The following is a 25,806-nucleotide window of genomic DNA, read 5'->3' on the forward strand; positions in this document are numbered from 1 at the left end:
AGCTTGTTCATTTCCACTCTGCAACTCTCAGCTGAGAAAAGAGTGCGGGAGAGAGAGCAGGAAAGAGAGAGGGATAGAGAAAAGGAGAGCAGGAGAGAGCGAGGGATAGAGAAAAGGAGAGCAGGAGAGAGAGAGGGAGGGTTTATGGCAATGTTTTTGTCCTGGAGAGAAATAGCCCTCTAGATTGTAATTGGAGGCAGAGAAAGAGAGAAAGAGGAGGGAGGGAGAGACAGCAGAAATTGCTTGGCTGGGGCTGTGTGGGATGATAGTGTTTTTGACAGGTAAATAAGGCTGTGATTGTGGACAGTTACACTGCACCTCGCTGACCCTCACACACGCTGGCCTCCTCCATCTATATTTCACTCTGACACGCATGCTGACTCCCTCTCTCTACTACACACACCCTCACACACAACCTCACATACTGTACACACTGATACATATACACTCACACACAACCTCGCATACTGTACACACTGATACATATACACACTCGGACACACAGCCTCACATACACACAAACACAGACACACACTCGGACACATGACCTCACATACACACAGACACAGATACACACTCAGACACACAGCCTCACACACAAACACACACAAATGTACACGTGTACACAGACAAAAACATGCATGCCCACACACACTGTGTACACTATGGCACTCTCATTGATTCTACCAATAGCCACAGCACAGCATGCTCAGGAAAACACAACAATACCCTGTTGCATGCATGCATGCATACATACATACATACATACATACATACATACATACATACATACATACATGTACCTTATAGGACAATCTGTCTTGGATATCAGGGTAACTTTCTAATGAAACTAGTCTGCGACTCCCACATGTACCAACCCCACTGCCTGACACAATCACATACTGTATAACATATACTAACATGACAGTGGGCTAAATACGTCATCCTTAAAGACCTATACTGCCCTACCAAGCAAAAAGGCAGTAACTGCTCATAGTGTGGAACTGAGAAAAATTGCTTTTATTTACCTTGGTTTCACAGTAACTTTATGACCCCCAATTTCTTCCAAGCACAATACAATAGAGGCAGGATACTTGTCCACATGTTTAAACATGTACTTAATGTAGCAAAAAATGTCATTAACTCATTTTTGACCAAATGTGCAGTATACTGCCTTTTTGCTTGATAGGGCAGTATACTGCTCAAACATTCACTGACCACCATTACTTTACTAACCCTATTTATTTATTACTGTCCCTCTCAAACGATGTATTTTATTTTTGAATTTTTATTTTTGAAGATAGATATTCTCTATAGGACTATAGTGGTATCTCTTCTTCCTACACGTTTTTCCCTTCCTTCCATCTTCCCATCCTCTTTTATCAAGTCAACAACCATCTCCCCCCTCCCCTCCTGCCTGCCCTTGCCTCCCTCGCTCCCTCCCTCTCTCACTTCAATCTCAAGTGTTTTCAATTTTATTCTAGAGTGGAATTAACTACCCCCGATGTCAAATTGCCGACGAAATCGATAATAATATCTTTACAAAAGAGGATATTCCAGTCTCTCGCGTCGGCTTTTGAAAAATGGAAAATTTAGCCGAGATTGATTCATTAGTTGACACGTTATAGGACGGTATAAGTATTGATCGCGGCCTGTCATGTCCCATCTCGGCTAATCGAAGCTGAGGCGCTCTGTCGATGGGCGCATTTTTCATAATTCCAACGCCGGGGAGAGAGACTAGCCGGCGCAGGCGACTGCTCGGCTCTGAGAGAAAAGGGGAGAGTGGAAGGAGGGGAGGGGGGGCAGAAAGCAGAAGAACGATAGACGGGAAGAGATGACTGGGGGGAAATAGGTAGGGGGCAAAGAGTGGAAGACCGAGAAATAGAGTGAAAAAGAGGCATGGGGTAAAAGGGAAAAATAAAGGGAAAAGAACGGGGATTTTTTTTGTGTGCACGGACACAGCTAGCCTGGAGGCCTGAGGGGTGAAGGCTAGGGGGAAGGTATTGGGACGTAGATAATTAATGCATTACCAAATTAAATCCTAACGGTGAGATAACGAGGTGGAGGGAAGAACGGAGGGGAAGCCAGTGGGATGGCAAAAGAGAGAAGTAGGGCGACAATGGGGAGGGATGGATTTTAATTGGGGACGAAGATGCGGAGAGGTGTGAAAACGGCTAGATCGTATGAGGAGAGAGCGAAGGTGGGGTGCTGAGAGGGGAGGTTGGGATGGTGGGGTGGGTGAAATAAATAGAAATCGAATGACTTGGGTGCGAAGAGAAAGAAGTTCTGAGGCGGAAAAAAAATATAAAGAGCAGCGAAAAGACACAACGGCAATGATGGAGAAACTTTTGATAGCTGTGCAATTCGTTTGGAAAGTTGGTATTGCTCGCGCTCAAGAATTCAGTCCAACATAATGCCACCGCTCTCACATTCTTGTCACGAGTTCCATGAATCTAGGGGACACGTCAATCAACTAAAGAACGCTGTTGGAAGGGAATGGAGTCTACCTGTTTTTTGCCGCTCTTTTACTGGCCCCTGCATTGGCCCTCTGGCCCATGTCCTAGATATACCTGTTTTCCTTCCTGTATAAATAACATAATTGGCATACTGTAGTAGCTACAGTGTGAAACCATAAATGTTGTTCAAATGAAGACAACGTTTAAGTTGGATGAAATGGGCCAATAGACCCACAGATCCCTTTCTAAAAGGGGACTAAATTGTAAATATGGTGCAGTGTGGCTAAATTGATTAAGCTTGGCACTTGCAATGACAAGGTTTTGGGTTCGATTCCCACGGGGATCAGTAAAAACACATTTGAAAATGTATGCATGCAAAGTAAGTCGCTCTGGATAAGAGCACCTGCTAAATGATTCCGATCAAAATGTAGACCTACTACAAGCGGTTTAGGCCTACTCAGAGAGGGAGATGCTGAGCTGAAGATGGTCCCCTATGTTCTAATATTCGCATGCCTAAATATAACCACTATTCTGGTGGCAACCTTTATGAATCTCAGTTCATTATATATGATTTGAATAAAGTCATAGGGATATTTGTTGTGTTGAGTGTTGAGAGAAAAGCAGAGGTTGGGCCAAGGGCTACCACAAAAAAAACTATGATAAGAGTGCTGCAGCTGATGACAAATGGTGGGAGGGGGGATGGAAAGCATCAAGACAAATGAGATACACAAAATTAGAAGAGAGTTGGAGTTGGATTAGAAGAAGGAGAGAGGGATGACTAGAAAAGGAGGAGAGTGAGTGCATATGAGCAAGATGGAGAAATAGAGGGGAGGGGGTGCGCGCGGGGGTCTCGGTACTTGGCAGTCTCTGGGTATCTCAGGTTCTCTCCGGCCGGGAAAGCGGTCGATATTTAATTGTTATTGCTAGCATGAAACGCACGGAAGCGGGGCCTGTACGAAAAATTCTCATTTATTTGGTATTCTTGTTTTCTCTCTCTCTCCCCCCCCCCCCCCTCTCTTTGTGGAACACCAGGGGTGTGCGGGGTTAGAAGCGAGGGGCAGTTACCGCGCTATGGGGGTAGAAATAGAGGGATGAGGATGGGATAAGCTCTAAGGGAAGAAATACACCGTTTTCTTCTCCCAAGTTTAGTTTCTGTCCCTAGACACATCGGATCCCCCCTCTATCACCTGCACGTAGTCTCACTCCCACTGTCACCCGCCCCTGGACCCCCTCCCCCTGTTCCTCCATCACCCCTCTCTACCCCCACCTGTCCAAAATGAAAGATCTGTCATTTTCATCAAACGTCCAACCAAATATTATCTACGCTCCATTCCAAGAGATCGAATCTTATTTAAGGCGACGAGATTCGCCATCTGTTTTCAAATTTCATTCCTCCATGAACTTTATTTTCCCCGACTTTGGGCAAAATTATAACCTGATCGATCCTCTATCTGGCCACCGTCTACATATATTTTCATTTTCATTGGCGGTCTCCCACTTTGCTTTCAGTCGGCGGGTCAATTTTATGTCTTGTGGACACACAGGAACACGCGCAGTTCACATTTTACAGAGTAGATAGAAACTCGAGTGAAGCCAGCTTGGGTGTAGAGGGCTAGACCCATATGAGCTTCTCAATCTCTTTCTCTCCACCCCCTCTCTGCTCTGCTCTTTCCCCGCGTCCTGGACCTCTCTGTCATGCTCGCTTGCTCTCCCCCTAGCAAGCACTGCCAACCTGCCTCGCCCTCTCATATAGCATTGTTTCTCGTGATGTCTCCATCTGGTTCGCAGCTTCTTCTTCCTGTCCCATCTCTTACGCACCGCGGACGCAGATGGAAGTGACATAGGAAACGTTTAGAGCGGACAACTTTTTTTTGTTGCATTTGTCCTCTTTTCTTTTAGCAAACTAGCCTATTTGTTTTTAGGCAGGACATTTCAACAGAGTTTTGTTTGTTTTATTTACCAGCCTGGTTGTCTACACTTTAGACTACTCATACTAGGTCCGTTTTACTTTAACCTAATACTCAATATTCAGTTATTTTCTGTTTATCAATAACTTTTCAATAGGATGTAGCCTACCCTATTTATTAGCCTATTTATCTTTATTTGAGTTGCTTTAGCCTACTATTATGCACACGTGGAGGATGGGCAGTGAAACGTGTTCATGAGTTGATTCGCAGTCGTCAGAAATCTCTGTCTATGTCAGTTACGTCGACCGGGCCCCGGAAACTCAAGTGGGACCGGACCTACTGCCAAGTCAATGAGAGCGCATCGGAGAAGGTAAGCATGCTCTCTTCCCATTGCCTCTGGATAGACACGTTAGACTAAGTGAGAGGAATACTAAAAGAAGACGTCGGAGTGCTCTGGAAACAGAGAGCTCAAGAGATTGAGGGGGAAAACACGTGGCTCCTTCAGAAATAGATTGATCTACAGAATGCGCACGGGAGTATTGTACTGCGCTCTATGCGTCTCCAAATAGATCTACGCGGGTTCCTTTGCTATTAAGCAGTATTGCGATGCTTATCTGACGAGAAATTGAGATGCTTATTTGATGAGAACGTGTTGCGTTGCATTTGTAATGTAGGCCTACACAGAATGTGCACAACATTAAGGACACCTGCTCTTTCAATGACAGACTGACCAGTGGAATCCAGGTGAAAGCTATGATCCCTTATTGATGTCATGTGTTAAATCCACTTCAATCTCTGCAGATGAAGGGGAGGAGACAGGTTAAAGAAGGATTTTAAGCTTTGAGACAATTGAGACATGGATTGTGTATGTGTTGCATTCAGAGGGTGAATGGGCAAGACAAAAGATGTAAGTGCCTTTGAACGGGGTATGGTAGTAGGTGCCAGGCACACTGGTTTGTGTCAAGAAATGCAATGCTGCTGTTTTTTTCACGCTCAACAGTTTCCCATGTGTATCAAGAATGGTCCATCACCCAAATGACATCCAGCCCACTTTGGGAAGCATTGGAGTCAATATGGGCCAGCATCCCTGTGGAATGCTTTCGACACTTTGTAGAGTCCATGCCCAGACGAATTGAGGCTGTTCTGAGGATAAAAGGGGGGTGCAACTCAATATAAGGAAGGTGTCCTCAATGTTTAGTACACTCAGTGTATATTTTCACTTTAAAGAGCAGAAAGGTGAGATGTTAGCCGTGTATCTAATTGGCAAGAGAGAGTGGAAGGAGAGGAAGTGAGGAGGCAAGGGAGCTTTAGTACATGGGTAAACAAATGGGAGATTCGCTTGAGAAGTTGTAGGTACAGAGTGTGTGTGTGTGTGTGTGTGTGTGCCTGTGTGCATGAATGTGCAAGGAAAGCCTCAAACTCATACAGTGTGTGGCTGGCCTTAGTTAATGCTTGCAGCACTTATAATGTAAGTAGGTTTAAATGGTGTATATTTGAGGGAGGAAGTTACATGTAGAGTGTCAAGCCCCTGTGAGGTGTATGTCTGTAGCAGTGTCAGTGCTGTATCTAGATGGGCCACAGTGTGATCAGTCAGAGTAAAGCATTATGCATGAGACACCGGCTGGGCCAGCAGTAAAGGCCAAGCAAGCATAGGATTTTTTTCCAATGATATCAGTGGTATCAATCACAGGTATATTTTTGTTATTCAGTATGTCTGGCTGGAAAAGCAACAAGCTCTCAGTCTCACTGCAGAATTAAATGTTCATCCATGTTCTCCAAAAGTCACATTTTGATGATCCTGCTGCTTTGTGTTGTTCCATTTTCCCAAAGGTCAAATGTCGAAGTTAAAGGTCAAGTTTAGTCACTCATTCTGAATGGTTAAGGTTTGGGATAGGGTTAAAACCAAAAATAAAAAACTGTGTCCACGACTGGGTTTGAACACACAACCTTCTGATCCAGAGTCATGGGATTACGCACATGCCAGCACCCTGTCCACAATGCCCCATCAAAACACAAGCCTACTTGATGGTAATAGCGCTCGCTGTTGCCCCTAGTGGTCGGTTTTGAAGGCATTTCCAAACGTTCTCAGGACATGGGAAAGACGTCCAATTTCGATGTCAATCTTAAATAACCTGTCTGGTTGATCAGTGGCTTTGAGCCTCATCCATTGATTAGGTCGGCTACATCAACATCCACACCTCTCAGAAACACAGCCTTTCAGTTATTTGTCTTGTACGTTATTCGACTGAGGTGATATTTATGATGACTTTAACCGGTTGATTATTGTCAGGTTGAATGGTTCCATGAGAGATAAAACAGTCATAAAGGCAGGTCCAGAGTCAGTCCCCCAGCACTGAGACGATGACAGTACAGTCAATGGCTCCAATCATTCCTCATCTGCTTTATGGCTCGTCCGACTTTTATAGCCGTTAGGCGGGCTTACATAAATGCATTAACGGATGTGAAGGGCACGGGGGCTTTATTCAGCTGGGTACTACATTTAATCAAGGGTCACTCCCAGTTCGTAAAGTCAGTCATCCACTCCATGTCAGCTAGATCCACTTCAGAGTTTGGCTGAGACATGGCAGAGGACTGTTGCATGGATGTTTGTCTATTATTATTATTATTATTATTATTATTATTAGATGACTGCACTCCATAAAGAGATTATGATACTAGATGTGTTATCTGTTTATTCATTCAACCAACTGATAGTAAAATAGATTAAAAAAACATTGTTCCTGCTTTATATTCCCTCTTATCAGTGCCTGTGAATTGCCTTCATTCTTTTCCTCTGTCCTTACTGTTATCCTTCCCTTTTCCTCTGTCCTTACTGTTATCCTTCCCTTTTCCTCTGTCCTTACTGTTATCCTTCCCTCTTCCTCTGTCCTTACTGTTATCCTTCCCTTTTCCTCTGTCCTTACTGTTATCCTTCCCTTTTCCTCTGTCCTTACTGTTATCCTTCCCCTTTCCTCTGTCCTTACTGTTATCCTTCCCCTTTCCTCTGTCCTTACTGTTATCCTTCCCTTTTCCTCTGTCCTTACTGTTATCCTTCCCTTTTCCTCTGTCCTTACTGTTATCCTTCCCTCTTCCTCTGTCCTTACTGTTATCCTTCCCTTTTCCTCTGTCCTTACTGTTATCCTTCCCTCTTCCTCCGTCCTTACTGTTATCCTTCCCTCTTCCTCCATCCTTACTGTTATCCTTCCCTCTTCCTCTGTCCTTACTGTTATCCTTCCCTTTTCCTCTGTCCTTACTGTTATCCTTCCCTCTTCCTCTGTCCTTACTGTTATCCTTCCCTTTTCCTCTGTCCTTACTGTTATCCTTCCCTCTTCCTCCGTCCTTACTGTTATCCTTCCCTCTTCCTCCATCCTTACTGTTATCCTTCCCTCTTCCTCTGTCCTTACTGTTATCCTTCCCCTTTCCTCTGTCCTTACTGTTATCCTTCCCCTTTCCTCTGTCCTTACTGTTATCCTTCCCTTTTCCTCTGTCCTTACTGTTATCCTTCCCTCTTCCTCTGTCCTTACTGTTATCCTTCCCTTTTCCTCCGTCCTTACTGTTATCCTTCCCTCTTCCTCCATCCTTACTGTTATCCTTCCCTTTTCCTCTGTCCTTACTGTTATCCTTCCCTCTTCCTCCGTCCTTACTGTTATCCTTCCCTCTTCCTCCATCCTTACTGTTATCCTTCCCTCTTCCTCCATCCTTACTGTTATCCTTCCCTCTTCCTCCATCCTTACTGTTATCCTTCCCTCTTCCTCCATCCTTACTGTTATCCTTCCCTTTTCCTCCGTCCTTACTGTTATCCTTCCCTCTTCCTCCATCCTTACTGTTATCCTTCCCTTTTCCTCTGTCCTTACTGTTATCCTTCCCTCTTCCTCTGTCCTTACTGTTATCCTTCCCTCTTCCTCCGTCCTTACTGTTATCTTTCCCTTGCTCTTCAGTAAATCCTTATTTCTTTCTCCTCACTCAACTTCCTCAAACTTTTCCATCTCTTCCACATTGTCTCTGATTCACTCCTCTCTTTCTATCCACCCTCCCGTCTCACCTACCCCCAAGTTGGCCTGCCCCATGTTTGGGAGTCGCTTACCCCCTCTCCTTCTCTCACTTAACCCCATATTTCACAGCTGAACTGAGGCTAATTTCCCCCTAGTCGGCCGAGCAGCGCTCCCTCCACCACACCACCACACTTAATTACCCACAATTAAAGACCAACGCTAACGAGTAAATTACTCTGTTATGAAATGACTTCAAAAGGTGACTGGAGGAAGTAGAATGGATTCGAGGAAAAGTTGGGCGCTAGCCTTGGGGGAGACTGGGAGGGAAGAGGAGAGTTGTCATGAAGTGTTTCCTTTTACCCCCGAGGATGTTTCCTTAGGCTGGATGTGCAAAGACCCATAGGCCACACCCGGGGCTGTAGACACTAAAATGTATGTGTATGTGGCCCATATAGTATCAGTCCTGTGTGAAGTATGCAGTATGTGGCTCTAACCAAAATTACTATATTGTGAAAAGCCTGTCATTTGAGGTTTGCTCAACTATTTTATATTGAGTTCAATTGGATATAGGTTCTTCAATTGAACATTGCTAACGCCCTAGCATTTTTTATTTATTTAACCAGGCAAGTCAGTTAAGAGCAAATTCTTATTTACAATGACGGCCTAGGAACAGTGGGTTAACTGCCTTGTTCAGGGGCAGAACAACAGATTTTTACCTTGTCAGTTCGGGGATTTGATTTAGCAACCTTTCGGTTACTGGTCCAATGCTCTAACCACCTGCCGCCACCTGCCGCCCCTAATGAAACATGTGGTGTGGCACAGGGATAGTAAAGGCAAGTAGCAGACGGATGTAGGGGGACTCCTTTGATCCTGGACCCCACAGAAAAGCCAGAATGTGGGTATAGTATATAGTATACTGTATTCTAGTCATTGATCATTTTAAAAGTTATTCTGTTAATTTTCTGGATTATGTGTGTATAGTTTATTTATTGCTAGGTATTATTGAACTGTTGGATCTAGAAACACGGCACTTCGCTGCACCTGCGATACCATATTCAAATCTGTGTATGCGACCAATAAACTTTGATTTGATTTTGTAAAATTATCTTGGATACTAAACACAACACAGCTTAGTATTTTTCAGTCAAAGGAAGAGCAGGCTTTCCAACCCCCGAAATAAACCCTAATTCAGATTATTTTCATACAGTTTGCACCCTAATACACAGACTAATGGGGAAAAGAAGAGCTATATACTGGGGATAATTGTAACAGTGGTAGTAATAACGTCAGACCCTACACTGATAACAATTAGATTTGATTTCATTTGAGAATGCCTCCACAGCTGCTCCCTTCTCACCCCCTTAACCCCCCCTGCCCCACTCCCCCAGACCTGTCTCCCCCCTCTAGATTAAAGTGGGTGTGTTAATTCCCTGGTGTAGCGATCGAAGGGCTCTGGCAACAATGGGAAATGGGCTATTGATTAGAACAGCTCAGATTAAGACTAGGCAGTGGAGCTCTTTCTTGCTCTCTTTCCCCCCATTTTCTCTCCATTTCCCACCTTCTTCTTTCTGTCTTCCTGTCTGTCCTGCTTGTGTCACCTCCCTCTATCTATCCCCCTCTTTCTTTCTTTTCCCTACCTGTCTCTTCCCCCCCCCCCTCTCTCACACACACACACACACACACACACACACACAGTAAATGTCTGAGGATTTCCGTGTCTGTCTGTCCCCCCCCTCCCCTCTTCTCTCCCTCCTTCTCTCCCTACATCCTCTCTCTTTCTCTTTCCCAATCTCTGTCTGTACCTATTAGGCCTATCTATTTGCTCTCTCTCTCTCTCATGCACTCGTCTCCTTTGGAAACAAGGTAAAAACATTTGCCAATACCACCGTTGATGTAGTAAAGTCTAGAGATGTAGAAATAGAACTGTACAGTAAATGTACAGTAGTATAGACTTAAACAACTAAATATTCTAGATTCTAAACCACTCACTCCATAGCAGTCTGACACCCACACTGCTGTGAGGTTATATATCAATCAATCAATCCACGTCTTTGTTGTACCACAATTAAAACCTCCACTATCAAAATCTCTCTTATACCAAATTAGCTGTCATGATCTGACAGGGGACAAAATACATTGGATTTGCATTGAAAAGACATAAAACATACAAAATATAAGGAGACAGCAAATCTATACAGTGAAAAGTGAGCTAAAATTCCCCTGCTCTACTTATATTAATTACCTCAATCAATGGGAATGCTGTAGGTCAGTTATCCATCCTCCCCCTCCACCACTACTCTCTGGCAGAATGCCTACCAGGCGCCGGAACCACATCCAAGCCCAGATCTAGGATCTGTGGCCACACCACTGCTTCAACCTTGTTGGTGTTATAAGGTGCCTGGGATTGGTCTTGGGTCAGTGGTTAGGAGTAACTGTATTGCCCACTGCTTCCACTCTTTCGGCTGTGAGACGCACGCACGCACGCGCACACACACACACACACACACACGTGTGTCCACATCAATATTCCTATGTTCCTTAGGGACTATGAGAGTATTGGTGGAGCTTTCATCTGCTGAGTATGTGACCGTGTGTCTGATATCCCCTTCTCTCGATACACACACAGACACACACTTAGCCCCCTCCCAGACACATGTGTAAACACTATGATACACACACACTTAGCCCCCCTCCCAGACACATGTGTAAACACTATGATACACACACACTTAGCCCCCCTCCCAGATACGTGTAAACACTATGATACACACACACACTTAGCCCCCTCCCAGATACATGTGTAAACACTATGATACACACACTTAGCCCCCCTCCCAGACACGTGTAAACACTATGATACACACACACTTAGCCCCCCTCCCAGACACGTGTAAACACTATGATACACACACACTTAGCCCCCTCCCAGACACGTGTGTAAACACTATGATACACACACGTAAACAGACATGGGTCAATGTCAAGGACATAATTGCATTCTTCAGCACAGTATCATGATAGGTTTGGTGTTAGAGGGGAAACTTGACAGGAAACTCAAGGGAACATGGAGGTGAAAAATTAGAAGGGGTCGTAGGGAGGAGAAAGGATGGGGACGCCATGCAGAATATGCACAAGTATCTTCAGAGGTTAATTAACAAGCCCAGACAGTCAGATCAGCACAGGACACACTAGAGGGCAGTAAAGAGGTGTGTGTGCGTGTGCGTGCGCACGTGTTTGTCTTGGTGTCTTGTTCTTGTTTGACCCAAAAGTTATTTATCTGAATATCCACTGTGGACTTACAGGTAACCGCCAAAATAAGGAAACACCAACATAAAGATTCTTAATAGGGTGTTGGGCCACTACAAGCCACTACAAGCCAAAACAGCTTCAATGCACCGTGGCATAGATTCTACAGGTGTCTGGAACTCTATTGGAGAGATGCGACATCTTTGGGGCATAGCCATGGTAGCCAAAATAATGGCCTGGCCAGCATTTTTATACATGACCTCAACCATGATGGGACGTTAATTGCATAATTAACTCAGGAACCACACCTGTGTGGAAGCACCTGCTTTCAATATACTTTGTATCTCTCATTTACTCAAGTGTTTCCTTTATTTTGACAGTTACCTGTATCTCTCTCTATCCTCACTATCTGTATGGTGTTTTCTGTCTCACCTGCCGTACTCCCATCTCTCTACCTCATCCCTGTCTCTACGCCAGTGGAGGCTGCTGGGGGGGAGGACGGCTCATAATAATGACTGCCATGGAGCAAATGGAATGGCATCAAACACGTGGAAACCATGGAAACCATGTGTTTGATGTATTTGATACTTATTCTGCACCAGCCATTACCACGAGCCCGTCCTCCCCAATTAAGGTGTCACCAACCTCCTGTGATACACACACTCTATCTCTTGCTACCCATGCATGCGCCCCATCACCACATCCCTCTCTCCATCTTCTCCTCTGTCTCGGTGACTCCCTTGTCAGATACTGCACCTCTCTGCACTCGAGTGAGTTCCATAGGTTTACCTAATTGATTATTAAGTAGCTGATTGGGGATCAATTAAGTAATTAAAGTTGGTTAGGGCAGGGTCGATTGCTGGCATGGGACTGAGGACGTGCATTGAAGTGTGTGTGTGGTATAGCATAGCGCTACAGCCTTGCTTTTGCAGCCCTACATGTCTTTTTACTCATGTTAGTAATTGTGGTGTATACAGTGATATTTGGGGAATTATGTCCCATAGAGACATTTAACTACACCCCTTTATTGAATGTTGGATGTGTGGCAAGAGGAAATAAATGGCCATTGACTGTGAAAGTGAATGATACTGTATCTTAATATCTTCACCTTTTCTTTTACCTATTATGTTGAATTCCCTCTAGAAATATGGCTGTGGCTTATGGGGTTTTAACCTAGGCATCATCTGGCATTAAATCTGTACAGGAGTAGTGAGGATTCAGTCTGAAATAATAGTGAGGATTCAGTCTGAAAGAATAGTGAGGGGAGCGAATATGTGAAGGGATAGAATAACGACCGAGAACGATGATTGACGGTGTCACTTTGAGTGCACAATAGTACATTTGGGGGGTTTATTCTACGTCTTCCCACTGGGCACACACTGGTTGAATCAACGTTGTTTCCACGTAATTTCAAAGAAATTGCGTTGAACCAACGTGGAATAGACGTTGAATTGACGACATTGGGTTAAGCCTATCCGGAAATATGTTAGCTGTGCAAAATAGCCCAATACTTTGTTAATTGACGCATAATTGCACGGTTGAGTAGAAAAAAATGGACAAAGATTTTGGTAAAACAGAGGAAGGGTGAGAAAGTATATGTGGCTAACCAGTGAGGAGGTAAGATAGAGGGGCTCCTCTTGTGGCGGTGCGACTGAAAAGAAGAGCGTGAAAGGAAAAACACACATACACACAGTCAAACTCGTGCACACACACAAAGACACACACAAACCTCATACACGAAACACAGGAGCGGAAACGGGTCGAATCCTACTTCAAATTCTCTTTCCTCTCGGCTTGTCGACCGGGGAAAACAAACCGACCCGAGGCACAGCGAATGGGGATTTACTAATTAACTACTTACACACAGAGAGATGCACACCTCCTCCGCTCCCTCCCTCCCTCTGTCAGTTCCCTCGGTCGAGGTTGTTAGTGTAGTGCTGCTTCCACGGTCCCCGGCTCGGTGCGCTACTGGAACAAACGCCTGGAGAGTGATCTCAGACCTAGGTAGACTGCTCACGCTTTGGCTGTTGAAAGAATACTGAACTACTGGGCAAAGACATTTGAGGTATGTCATCGTCTTTATAACGCCATATCTTTGGCCGTCAAATGCTTTAGTTTTAGAAAAAGTATATGATTGTTTGTTAGATTTTGGATATGTGTTTTCTTTTATGAGTTTACTTTTTGTTATGTTGTCAAATGACTGAAACCAATATTATTGGGATTTTATTAGTAGTATTATTATTGTTATTAGGCTGAGCTTTTAAATGCTACTTTAGATTCGATTCGATTAACTATCCTATATCACTGTTTATTTTAGTTTTGATAATTCCTAGTTGGCTTCCAGTCTGCATACAGTAGCCTACCTGAAATAATGAACAATCATAAATAGGCTAGTTTTGGGGGGATCACATTTTAGTCTCCCGTCTTGCCCAGCCCAGCATGCATGTGAGACCACTGCTGCTCTCCCGTCTTGCGGAGGGGGAAGTTGTCTCCCGCGCAGAGCTGTCTGTGCTGGCCCGGATTAGCCGTTAAGTGTCTCTATTTGTTAACGCTTTACGTCTAACCCTCACCTCCACACCACAGTATCAATCAGTCAATTAAACAGGCACTCACACGGCTAGCAAGAGGCGTCTAATGTCGGCTATGCGCCGCCTGGGCTGTGTGTGTGTATTTCTCTATCTGTCTGTATGAGTGACCCAGCCTAATTTACCTTCACAAAGTGTATGTAATGTTTGGCCGCGGATGCATTTGTCTTTGTGTCATCTTTTTCACGCTCTGGTGAGCCAGGATGCAAATACATGTAACATGCAAGGAAACTGTGATTTTTGGCAGACCCATTCATCATTGCGCGAGTAGACGTTTGCGGATGATTGTAACAAAACGGTTGGGTATCCAAAATCAGACCTAAAGTTTGTGTTTCAGGCTTTAGACCCCCACATGTTTACAATGCTGTTATTTGTTGTGATAGTGACACCATATAGTTGAAAATAAAATAGCAACATTTGAATGTTCACATGATTTTTTTTTTTTTTAAATAACATGTTTATTAGAATATAATCGACTATAATATTATTTTATTTTACGAGTATCACAGGAAGTTCAAAGTCGTCTTGTGTGGATAACACAAACAGTTTCAATAAGTGGTATTGTGACTTTATTTGCTTTTCTAATTCCGTTGTGAGTGTGTGTGAGGTGTATGTGTGTGCGCGCTTTCATGTTAGTCTAGATGGGAGTTGGAGATGCTGATCACGGGTGACCTGGCTGCGATATAGACGCAGAGAAAACCCTCAAATCTTTTGGAATAATCTAGCCTCTGCTTGACTTGACTTGGTCCCCCCCCCCCCCCCCCCCCCAAAAAAAAAAAATGTTGTTTACCCTAGTGAAACGTTGATGCATATTTATGGGCGCCGTGGGTTACCTTATCAATTATTTGTGCCAGTACATTTCTAGATAAACAGTGTTTATAAATCAATAGATGCATGTAACTATTCCAGATTAAGAGATAGATCAATAGGTCCACCTAACCCGACCGAATGTTTATTTTTTCTCTGTTCAATTATTCAGTATATCATCTAACTTTGCACAACTTTGCTTACAAGCATCTACTGTGAGTTGCTGAGTTCAAGGCTTAAATTAAAGTTGTCTTAATTTTAATAGACTATAGGGCTGCTCTTCTAATCGTCTGCATTGCTATTACTATATTATATAGACCTAACAATGGTGACGAGAATGACAATGCGGTGCATATTGAATAATCATAATAATAATGATAAGAGCTGAATAATAATAATAATAATAATAATCTATTTAATTTAATTCAGCGTCAATTACGAAAAATAGTGTACAGAAAGAGTTAACAGTGCAGATTTTTATCCATGAAAAAAGGAAGTCAAAAAGCTGTGTTAAGGATATATTTTTGCCCGAAATTGTGAAACCAAAAAATAACAAAAAATTCTCCTGCACTTTCACTTAGTGTATTCCACTTTTTTTTTTAAATATTCAATGTATATTGTTCACTTAGAAAGTTACATTATTTCTGTACATTTTTGTTTTGTCTTTTGTAGTTTTGTCTTGGTTTAGTTTTTGCAGTGCTTAGTTGGAAGTCTCAAACCCAATTTTCTCTCATCTCCAAACTGACCATTCATTTAATTATTTCCGCGGTTTGTGCCGCCTCTTCCCGGCTGCCTCTATCTTTCACTTATCAGTATTTGGTAGAAATACTTCCGACATTAAATGGCATTTGGGGAAATCTCTCCCCACATCACTCACCCTGCCCTCCCTCCCTCCCCTTCGTCTTGAATTTGGGCTAGAAGTTCTCCACCTGTCCAATTAGGCTACATTTGTTGTAAGCTATCGGTGATTTCAGTTTAGGTTGTTTCTAACTTAATTCGAATCGATTAAACAAATTAATAATAAATAACAATTGCTCACATTTTGGTAGGCCTATTTGTGTGCCGTTTTGGCAAACACGTAGGCTATTATAATTATTAGTGGTGGTAGTAGTAGTAGGCTAGTATTATTACAATTATCATTAGTATTAGTATTATTACATTTTAATATATTGCAATAATGACAGATGTAATTGTTACAACGTTAAAACGGTATTTTACAAAATAATACATTCTAATCCCATAATTTTCTGATACAAAACTAAAATGTAAAGGCATACAACAATATAATATGTCGACAATGAACTCCAAAATGAACTGTTACATTTTAAATATATTATATTCTTCAATTACCAATTTAAAGTATGTCGCCTACAAAATGCCTGCACATGCAGTTGTCCAAAAAGTCTGTCATATCGAGCTGCCGTCTCGCCTGGCTTTAACGTGACCTGTTGAGGTCAATATCGTCATGTTAATCAATCCACTGAGGGAAAATGCATAATCTGACATTTCTCCACTTCTAAAGGCAGAATTTTCCTCTATTTCTGGATAATCTCTTGATAATGTTTCCAAACTATATGTAACATCTTACATATAGGAGCCATTTCACATATATGAACCTTTGGATACACAAAGGGGAAGGATAATATATTTAAATTCAGGAAATGCATTTGTAGAATTATAGCAAGTTTTGAAGGTCAAACATTTGCCCATGCATGGCACCGCTATTCACCTTCTCATTTAGTTCAGGCTCGATACCAGTGTTTTGAAAGCCTCGTAGTTGAATGTTGCTTCTCAGCCACAATCTACGTTCTAATGCTAATAGCGCCATGAAATATTCGGGGTAAAACGCCTAGGCCTACTTGGAAATGAGCGCCGTGTGGTTTGATTTCTGAAAACGTTATTATCCTTAATGTCTTGCATCTGGAAGCTAATTTGGTATGATCAAAGTGCAGCTAGTTAGTGCGGTTAATACAGAGGAAGGCAAGCGCCCCATCGATAGTGTATGAGACGCTAGGAGGCCCACTTCAGTGATGATGCGCGGCATTCAATTCCAGGGAATACTCGTTGCCTGAGCCAGTAGGCTATCCCTGTCTCATCTCACCAGTCCATCCGTCTCCTCTCCTCTCGCCATGACAGTCAAGAGTAAATAAGGTGATTGATCGGATGGGTGGAGTGGTTCCACCTGTCATTGTGCTCTTCTGTGATGTAGAGGCTGAAGTGGCCCTCCCGGACACAACTCAAGTCCCAGGGACGGTTCTGTTCAACTGGAAGAAAGCACGAATCTCTTCCACTTTGTCTGTGTTTGATTATTTCTTCCCCAAGAGTGTCTTCTCTTTTGGGGAAGCACTAGGCCATGACGAGGCAAATTCATAGCCAACATGACGTGGGGTTGGTGTTGGACGTGGTTATAGGGCCAACAATAGGCTACATATGGAATTAGCCTTATCTCGTTTATTAACTAAAATATATGTATTATTTAAATGGGTTAAATAACAAATAAGTTGAACGAAACTATTTATTTGTTAGTGTACCATCCCTTATAGTGCGACGCGGGACTTCCCTCGTCTCTCCGTCCAGAACCAGCGCAGCCCAGAGAGGTCCAGTTCAGTGCGGTGTTTGGAATTCGGGCTTCGGCCTCAGGTGCATCTCTGAGGCGGGGCGACGCGGGAGTCCAGGTTGGTGGCAGCCCGCTCCATTGATGACATTAGCCCTTTTAGCTTTTCAATTAAGACTACTGTCTCTCACTAACTGAATGTATTTACCAATGTTTATCCGAAAGGAATCATGTTTTTGATGTTTCAACTTGTTGCTTTACTATTAAACAATATGACCGAAATAGACCTATTGACAATACTTGTTATCACGGCAATAAAACATTATAGCTAAGCATTGCAAAAAGGGAAAGTAAAATGATTTTCTCATTATAATTGAACCAATGTGACTGCACCTCATACTGAATGGGTTTCACAATGCCCTTTGAGCTTTGTTCAGCACTGTCTGTCTAAAGTGATAAGCTCAATAATGAATAAAAGCAAAGATATCGAAGCCATTTTGTTTCGCATGTTATAAGAGAAAAACGTAGTTCTCTTGACCTGATTGTATAATGCAATTAGGGTAGCAGAGCTCAAAATACCTATAACCTCTCTTCAATGCATACAGTTATCCCCATACATACTGCACCTATAGGACAATTGAAGGACTATTCAGTCCCTCTCCCTGTGTCTATCTCTTCCTACCCCCCCTATCTCCTCTACCCCCTCCCTTTCCCTCATCTCTTTCTCCTCGCCCCCCTACCCCTGTCCTCTCTCCCCGGCACACCTGGTAACTACAAACTTGTACACAATAATAACAGCGAGATGTATCCATCTATCTCTCTATCTGGCCTGTCTGCAGTTAGTGGAGTGGCTGAGAGACTCGCAGGCGTGAAAGGTCAGTTAATCGATGGCGCACAATTTGACAAATCCCAGAGACTCTTATCATCCACACGGCGTTTAGGGCCAAAGGAGAGGAGAACCACAGAGATAAATGTTTAATCCTGACTGGAGAAAGAGAGGAAGAAGAGAGCGAGAAGAGGAGAGAGCGAGTGAGGGAGGCAGATACAAAGAAAGAGGGGAGGAGAGGGAGAGAGAAAGCGGGAGGCAGAAAGAGAGGGAGAGGTAGGGAAGGAGGGATGTAAAGAGAGAGGGAGAGAAAGAGAGAGGGAGGTAGAAAGAGAGGGAGAGGTAGGGAAGGAGGGATGTAAAGAGAGAGAGGGAGAGAGAGGGAGAGAGAGAGAGGGAGAGAAAGGGAGAGAAAGGGAGAGGGAGAGAAAGAGAGAGGGAGAGGGAGGGAGAGAAAGAGAAAGGGAGAGGGAGAGGGAGAGAGAGGGAGGGAGAGAAAGAGAGAGGGGGGAGAGAGAGAGAGAGAGAGAGGGGGAGAGACATAGGGAGAGAGAGAGAGAGAGGGAAAGATATAGGGGGAGAGAGAGAGGGGGAGAGGGAGAGAGGGAGAGAAAGAGAGAGGAGGGGGAGAGAGAGAGGGAGAGATATAGGGAGAGAAAGAGAGAGGGCGGAGAGACATAGGGAGACAGAGACAGAGAGGGAGAGAGAGAGAGAGAGGGGGAGATATTGGGGGAAAGAGAGAGGGGGAGAGATATAGGGAGAGAGAGAGGGCGATATAGAGAGAGAGATAGGGGGGAGATATAGGGAGAGAGAGAGAGGGGGAGATATAGGGAGAGAGAGGGGGAGATATAGGGAGAGGGAGAGGGGGGGGAGATATAGGGAGAGAGAGGGGGGGGAGATATAGGGAGAGAGAGGGGGGGAGATATTGGGAGAGAGAGAGAGGGGGGGAGATATAGAGAGAGAGGGGGGGAGATATAGGGAGAGAGAGAGAGGGGGGGAGATATAGGGAGAGAGAGAGAGGGGGGGAGATATAGGGAGAGAGAGAGAGGGGGAGATATAGGGAGAGAGAGAGAGGGGGAGAGAGAGAGAGGGGGAGATATAGGGAGAGAGAGAGAGGGGGAGATATAGGGAGAGAGAGAGGGGGAGATATAGGGAGAGAGAGAGGGGGGAGATATAGGGAGAGAGAGAGAGGGGGAGATATAGGGAGAGAGATATCGGGAGGGGGAGATATAGGGAGAGAGAGAGGCGGAAGATATAGGGAGAGAGAGAGGGGGGAGATATAGGGAGGGAGAGATATAGGGAGAGAGAGAGGGGGGAGATATAGGGAGGAAGAGATATAGGGAGAGAGAGGGGGGAGATATAGGGGGAGATAGAAAATAGGAAAGTAAATGGGTTACTGCCAAATGGGCGTTGAAGTTGTAAGTGGAGGGACATAGCAACATGGACATAGCAACATGGACATAGCCACATGGACATAGCCACATGGACACAGCCACATGGACATAGCAACATGGACACAGCCACATGGACATAGCCACATGGACATTGACACATGGACATAGCCACATGGACATAGCCACATGGACACAGCCACATGGACACAGCCACATGGACACAGCCACATGGACACAGCCACATGGACACAGCCACATGGACACAGCCACATGGACACAGCCACATGGACACAGCAACATGGACACAGCCACATGGACATAGCCACATGGGCATAGCCACATGGGCATAGCCACATGGACACAGCCACATGGACACAGCCACATGGACACAGCCACATGGACATCTAAATGTTTCTTGGATTAATTAGGACAGTAAGAGTATACTTAGCAGTTATGGTTTTGACCTTATTTTTGGCAGCTTGTGTAAACTTAGTAGAGAGTTAATGTGTAAAGTTGAGAAAAACAAACCTTGTATGATTGGCAGATTTCTGAAGCACTCATGGGGCAGTAGGATGTTAGTCCAACAGTAAGACCGAGCAATAAAGAGGAAAATGAGTTTTAGAACACAAGCTAGTCGGAGACTTTCCTTCGTTATTTTTTTTGAAAGTGTCAGTGGTTTAGAAATGGACCCACTTTCTCTGTCCTCACGCCCTTGAGAAGAATGTCTAAACTATAGCATGGCCTCAGTTGATAAACCTTCTGCTCTTTGAAAGGACTTAATGAAATTGCTCAACCCAAGTTCATTTTATTTTGGGGGTTTCTTTCGCTGAGTCATAATTATCTCTTTGACAGTGATGTCAAAAAACGTTAATGCTTTGGTGGACTTTTCTAATGGATAATCCTTATGAGTGAAATGCATACTGCTCTTTCTATCCAGACATTGACACGGGTGGACTGATGGTGGAGAGAATACAGTAAGAGACTGAGAGATGGCATAGAAAGACAGATGGACTGATGGTGGAGAGAATACAGTAAGAGAGACTGAGAGATGGCATATAAAGACAGATGGTTGGAGAGGAAAGAACAAGAGACAGTGGATAGAAAGACAGACGGACGGACGGACGGACACAGAGACAGACAAAGGGCAGACCATCCACCAGACAGACTGACTTCCAGACTGTGCTACTGTGTGTGACTGAGGGAGCTGCTTGGCCGAGCATCCAGACACACGCTCATGTCCCTTCCCGCCGTCTCAATACGAGCTCAATGTAATTCGATTGAGATTAGTCGCACTGGCATGACAGCAGATCCCTAGTATTGCCAAAGCACTTAGGAGGCAATGACAGGCCCACATCGATGGGTGCTAACACACACACACACACACACACACACACACACACCAACATGTCATGCAGGCAAGACAGAGAGACAGTGAGAGAGAAGGAAAAAGGAGAGAGGGAAAGAGAGCTCATAACTGGCAAAACGACTGTCAAGAAGAAGCAGTGGGCAAGAACTGTAAAGAGTGTAAAAGAAATGGTAAGGGTGTCTGGGGAAGAAAGAAAAGAAAGAGGAGTGGAGAAAATGAGGTGAGTGGGGTAAGATGGGGGACTCAGACAGAGAGAGATGAGGTGAGTGGGGTAAGATGGGGGACTCAGACAGAGAGAGATGAGGTGAGTGGGGTAAGATGGGGGACTCAGACAGAGAGATGAGGTGGGTGGGGTAAGATGGGGGCCTCAGACAGAGAGAGATGAGGTGGGTGGGGTAAGATGGGGGACTCAGACAGAGAGAGATGAGGTGAGTGGGGTAAGATGGGGGACTCAGACAGAGAGAGATGAGGTGGGTGGGGTAAGATGGGGGACTCAGACAGAGAGAGATGAGGTGGGTGGGGTAAGATGGGGGACTCAGACGGAGAGAGATGAGGTGGGTGGGGTAAGATGGGGGACTCAGACAGAGAGAGATGAGGTGGGTGGGGTAAGATGGGGGACTCAGACAGAGAGAGATGAGGTGGGTGAGGTAAGATGGGTGACACAGACAGAGAGAGATGAGATGGGTGGGGTAAGATGGGTGACTCAGACAGAGAGAGACGAGGTGGGTGGTTAAGATGGGTGACACAGACAGACAGAGAGAGTGACTCAGAGAGCGAGGATGAAGACGAGTGTATACAAGTGATGTACGGGAAGAGGGGAGATTTACTAGGAGAGATTGTTAAGTCAACATGTCCTGGGTCAGTCATTAATCCGATTTAACAGCAATTAAGGTGAGACTGATTCCTTCCTAGAGAGAAGGGGGAATCAGAGAGAGAGAAAGGGAGGGAGGAGAATGAGAGGTGGTAGGTGGGAACCACCACACTCCACATAATACAGCTCTATTCTCAATAGTCAGCTATAATCAAAACTATGACCTTGTAAACAGGCGGTAGACAGGCCGGGATTCAACCCGATCACGCTTTGTCCTCAATGTACGTTGTAAAGGTAATGTCCCTGCGTAAGCAGAGACCGCATTCACGGTAACCTCTGCATACGTTGAATCCCGGTCTTCCATTGTCACGACTTCTGCCGAAGTCGATGCCTCTCCTTGTTCGAGCGGTGCTCGGCGGTCGACGTCGACGGTCTTCTAGCCATCGCCGATCCATTTTTCATTTTCCATTTGTCTTGTCTTGTTTTCCCACACACCTGGTTCTCATTTCCCTCATTATGTGTTATGTATTTAACCCTCTGTTTCCCCCATGTCTTTGTGTGGTATTGTTTATTCTGTTTCATGTTATGCGCACGTTAGTCTGTTGCGCTGGGTTATGTTAACCCATATTGTTATTTCCTGTTCACTTTGCCCTGTGCTTTTGGTTCGCCTAAATAAAAGGCTCCGTTGGGTACCCAATATCTGCTCTCCTGCACCTGACTCCCTTACAGCCATATACGCATACCTGACATCCATCTAATACAGTGATGTAGACTGTAGGAGGTGGAGGGCAATCTCTTTCTACTGAAGGTGAGAAAGAGGAGAGGAGAGAGGAGGGTAACTCTGGTGCATATAGATGAAATGTAGGCCCTTTTCCCCCTCTCCTTCCTCCTTCCTCCTTCCCCCTCTCCACCCTCAGCCCCCAGCCGTCGTGCTCTGCTCTCTGGGTTGTGTTGTTCCAGATGTGTATCGGGGTCCTGGGGTGGACAGAGGGCCCCGTCGTCCCTGTAGCATTGGTGCGTCTATTGGGAGATTGTGGTCCTGATAGTTCTCCCGCCTGACATATACACAACAGAACATAAATCACACACACACAGAGACACATAGATGCACACTCACGCTTTATCTCTCACTCAGCACACCTCAGATAGGAGCCAGCTCTGTAGAGAGAGAGAGAGAGAGAGAGAGAGAACAGGGTTGCTAAGTAGGGGAAAGGGTTGGGTTTGAGATGATCTGTATTGCTCGGTTCCTTTTTCTCGTTGTGTCTATCTACTGTAACTGGTGTTTACTCACAGTCTTAATGAGAAAGTTGTTGGCTTGAATTGGATTGGGTTGCATGATGTTTGAGATTTAAATGAAGTTGTACCATTGTCTACCATCCTTAAAACAACCGTAACACACCATTAGGGCTCCACAGAATGGCCAGCGCATTGAGATATACAGGGTTCTCATTCCCATTCTATGGGTATGCATTCTATCCTATGGGTCAAGTCCATGTATGATTCCCCCAGTAGCAGTGCGTGGGTCAAATCACTGGAGAAGCCAATCCAGAAAAAAAGTAATATTACAACCTATATGTTGTGAAAATGGTGTTGTTTGCTCTATAACCCGTGAGTTCATGTGCTTTGACACCGTGATATACAATATTGGCCCAAGGCCGAGACAATAAGAAGACAGTGGCAGAATAAATTCAACCACACAATTGTCTCATCACAAAACAAGAGAGCAGCATCTGTCTGGTGAGGTCCACGAAACAAATGGCATGTAACAAAGTTACATGACCTACAGCATGGTCAAGCAAGGTAACGTTTCCCACATTTTCAAACTACTGAACAACTATTGATTTAGAACACCGGAGAGTTACTGCAGGTCCCAAAGAAAACAGGAGCCTCCACTATTCCAGCACCATTTCAACTTCAACATTTCAACATCATCAAAACACCTATGCTTAATCTAATATAGTTACAACTAAAAGATACCAAAAACAATTTAGTCCAATCAACATAAGCTAAATATCATGTGGCTGTCCATGGCACTGATTTATCTCTCTCTCTCTCTGTGTGTGTGCAAGTAGAACAAATAATGTTGACTGACCCTACTTGTAGAGAAACACCAATGCCATCCTCCTCTTTCATGTTGCCTAAATGGTCTATGACTGTCATACAGTACACGCTTTAATTGTTGTTGTTCTAGGCTACCTGGCTAAAATACTTGCTTACTAGCCTAACTTCCTTTCATGGGCTACGATGTGGCAGGCCAGCTAGTTAACATTAGCATACAACATCTAGTTCTATCTACATGTTGAATTTCCATCCTCTCAGGCCAGGGGTGCAATGTATGAATTTATGGTTGGATCAGAATCACCGTTATAATCATTAGCCAGTATGGAGAATTTAAGTAAAACCACGAGTCTAAATCCATATCTCCATCCATGGCTAATTTAGGAAAGTGTCAGTTTTAGCTAGCTAGCTAGCCACCAGAGAACAACAACACAATGAGATGCAACAATTCAACTTTTTTCTGTCAATGCGGTCTAAGGCACTGCATCTCAGTGCAAGAGGCGTCACTACAGACCCTGGCTGTATCACAGTACCGGCTGTATCACATCCGGCCATGATTGGGAGTCCCATAGATTGGGAGTCCCATAGGGCGGCGCGCAATTGGCCAGGTTTGGCTGGGGTAGGCTGTCATTATAAATAAGAATTTGTTCTTAACTGACTTGCCTAGTTAAATAAAGGTTAAACAAAATAATAATAATACCCTTGCCACTTTTTTTTCTGGTGCACCAGGACCATTCACAGTTAGTTTAGCTAAACGCTGGTTGGCTAATATTTTATATATTTTTTATCAAGGCTTACTGGCTTCCCTTTCTTGTTACAATGTCATACTCTTTATGACCAGACAGCATCAGATAGATATGCTACACATACTGAGACAGAGGAGTGCTGTTTCCTTCGCTCAGATGCTTTCTCTGGTGAGATACATCCAGCCTCTTGCGAATTGAAGGAAATGTATGCAACACAGCGAGATGAAAGATAAATTATTATTTTGTATGTTTTTTCTTTTTTGGGGAAGCCTGGCTTCCCTTGGCATCCACGAATACACGCCACTGGATACCCCAGATAGAGAGAGCATTACATTTGGCCTGTGTTGACAGAGGGAGGTTGTATTGACTGGCTCTTGCAGGGGAGGCGTGTCCCCAGCCCTGTCTCCAAACCATTTGTGGCGTTTAATACACTGTAGCAGAGGTCTCCCTAACCTGTACACTGCATGCAGCAGCTGTAGGAATCAATATGCACTAGTCTAGACTGAAACGGAGCATCTGACACAGAGTGAAAGAGGGAGTGAGGATGAGAGAGAACGGGGAAGGAAGAGGGAGAGAGAAATAGGAAAGGATATACGGGGAAGGAAGAGGGAGAGAGAAATAGGAAAGGATATACAGGGAAACAGAGGAAAGGTCAGAGTGAGGGATCCAGGAAGATACAGAAAGGAGACAAAAGGAGAGGAAATTATCAGAGACATGGTTTGAAAAGCATGGAACCAAAGAGAGGAGAGAGAGGGATGGAGAGGGGGGGGGGGGGGTGGAGTTAGAGAGACGTAGATGGTGAAAGAGAGCAAGCGATAGAGAGATAACAAGAGAGCGCCGTCAGTGGCTGAAAGAGACATTAAGCCAAGAGAAACAGGGATGGAGACACCGAAAAGAGGAAGACAAGGACACAGAAGAGGATACACACAGGAAGAAAAAAAGACATAAGAGAAAGAGAAGGGCGGGAGAGAAATAGAGGGAGAGGAAGAGAGGGAGAGAGTGGAGGAAGAGAGCGAGAGAGAGGGAAGAAAAACAGAGAGGGGGGTAAAATTTCCATC

General features: G+C 44.4%; 1 protein-coding gene across 1 annotated transcript in view; it reads left to right on the forward strand.

Moving 5' to 3' along the window:
• The first annotated feature begins 12,793 nt into the window (after positions 1–12,793).
• The window catches only part of LOC118938391 (ETS domain-containing transcription factor ERF-like), a 52,676-nt gene continuing 39,663 nt past the window's right edge, over positions 12,794–25,806 (forward strand). The window contains exons 1-2 of the mRNA XM_036942215.2: positions 12,794–13,666; positions 17,520–17,668. The gene's annotated coding sequence lies outside the window, so the exon portion shown is untranslated. The remainder of the gene's footprint in view (positions 13,667–17,519; positions 17,669–25,806) is intronic.

The sequence above is a fragment of the Oncorhynchus mykiss genome, chromosome 2, assembly GCF_057628025.1.
Source record: "Oncorhynchus mykiss isolate SJ-2025 chromosome 2, ASM5762802v1, whole genome shotgun sequence".
NCBI classification, from domain to species: domain Eukaryota; kingdom Metazoa; phylum Chordata; class Actinopteri; order Salmoniformes; family Salmonidae; genus Oncorhynchus; species Oncorhynchus mykiss.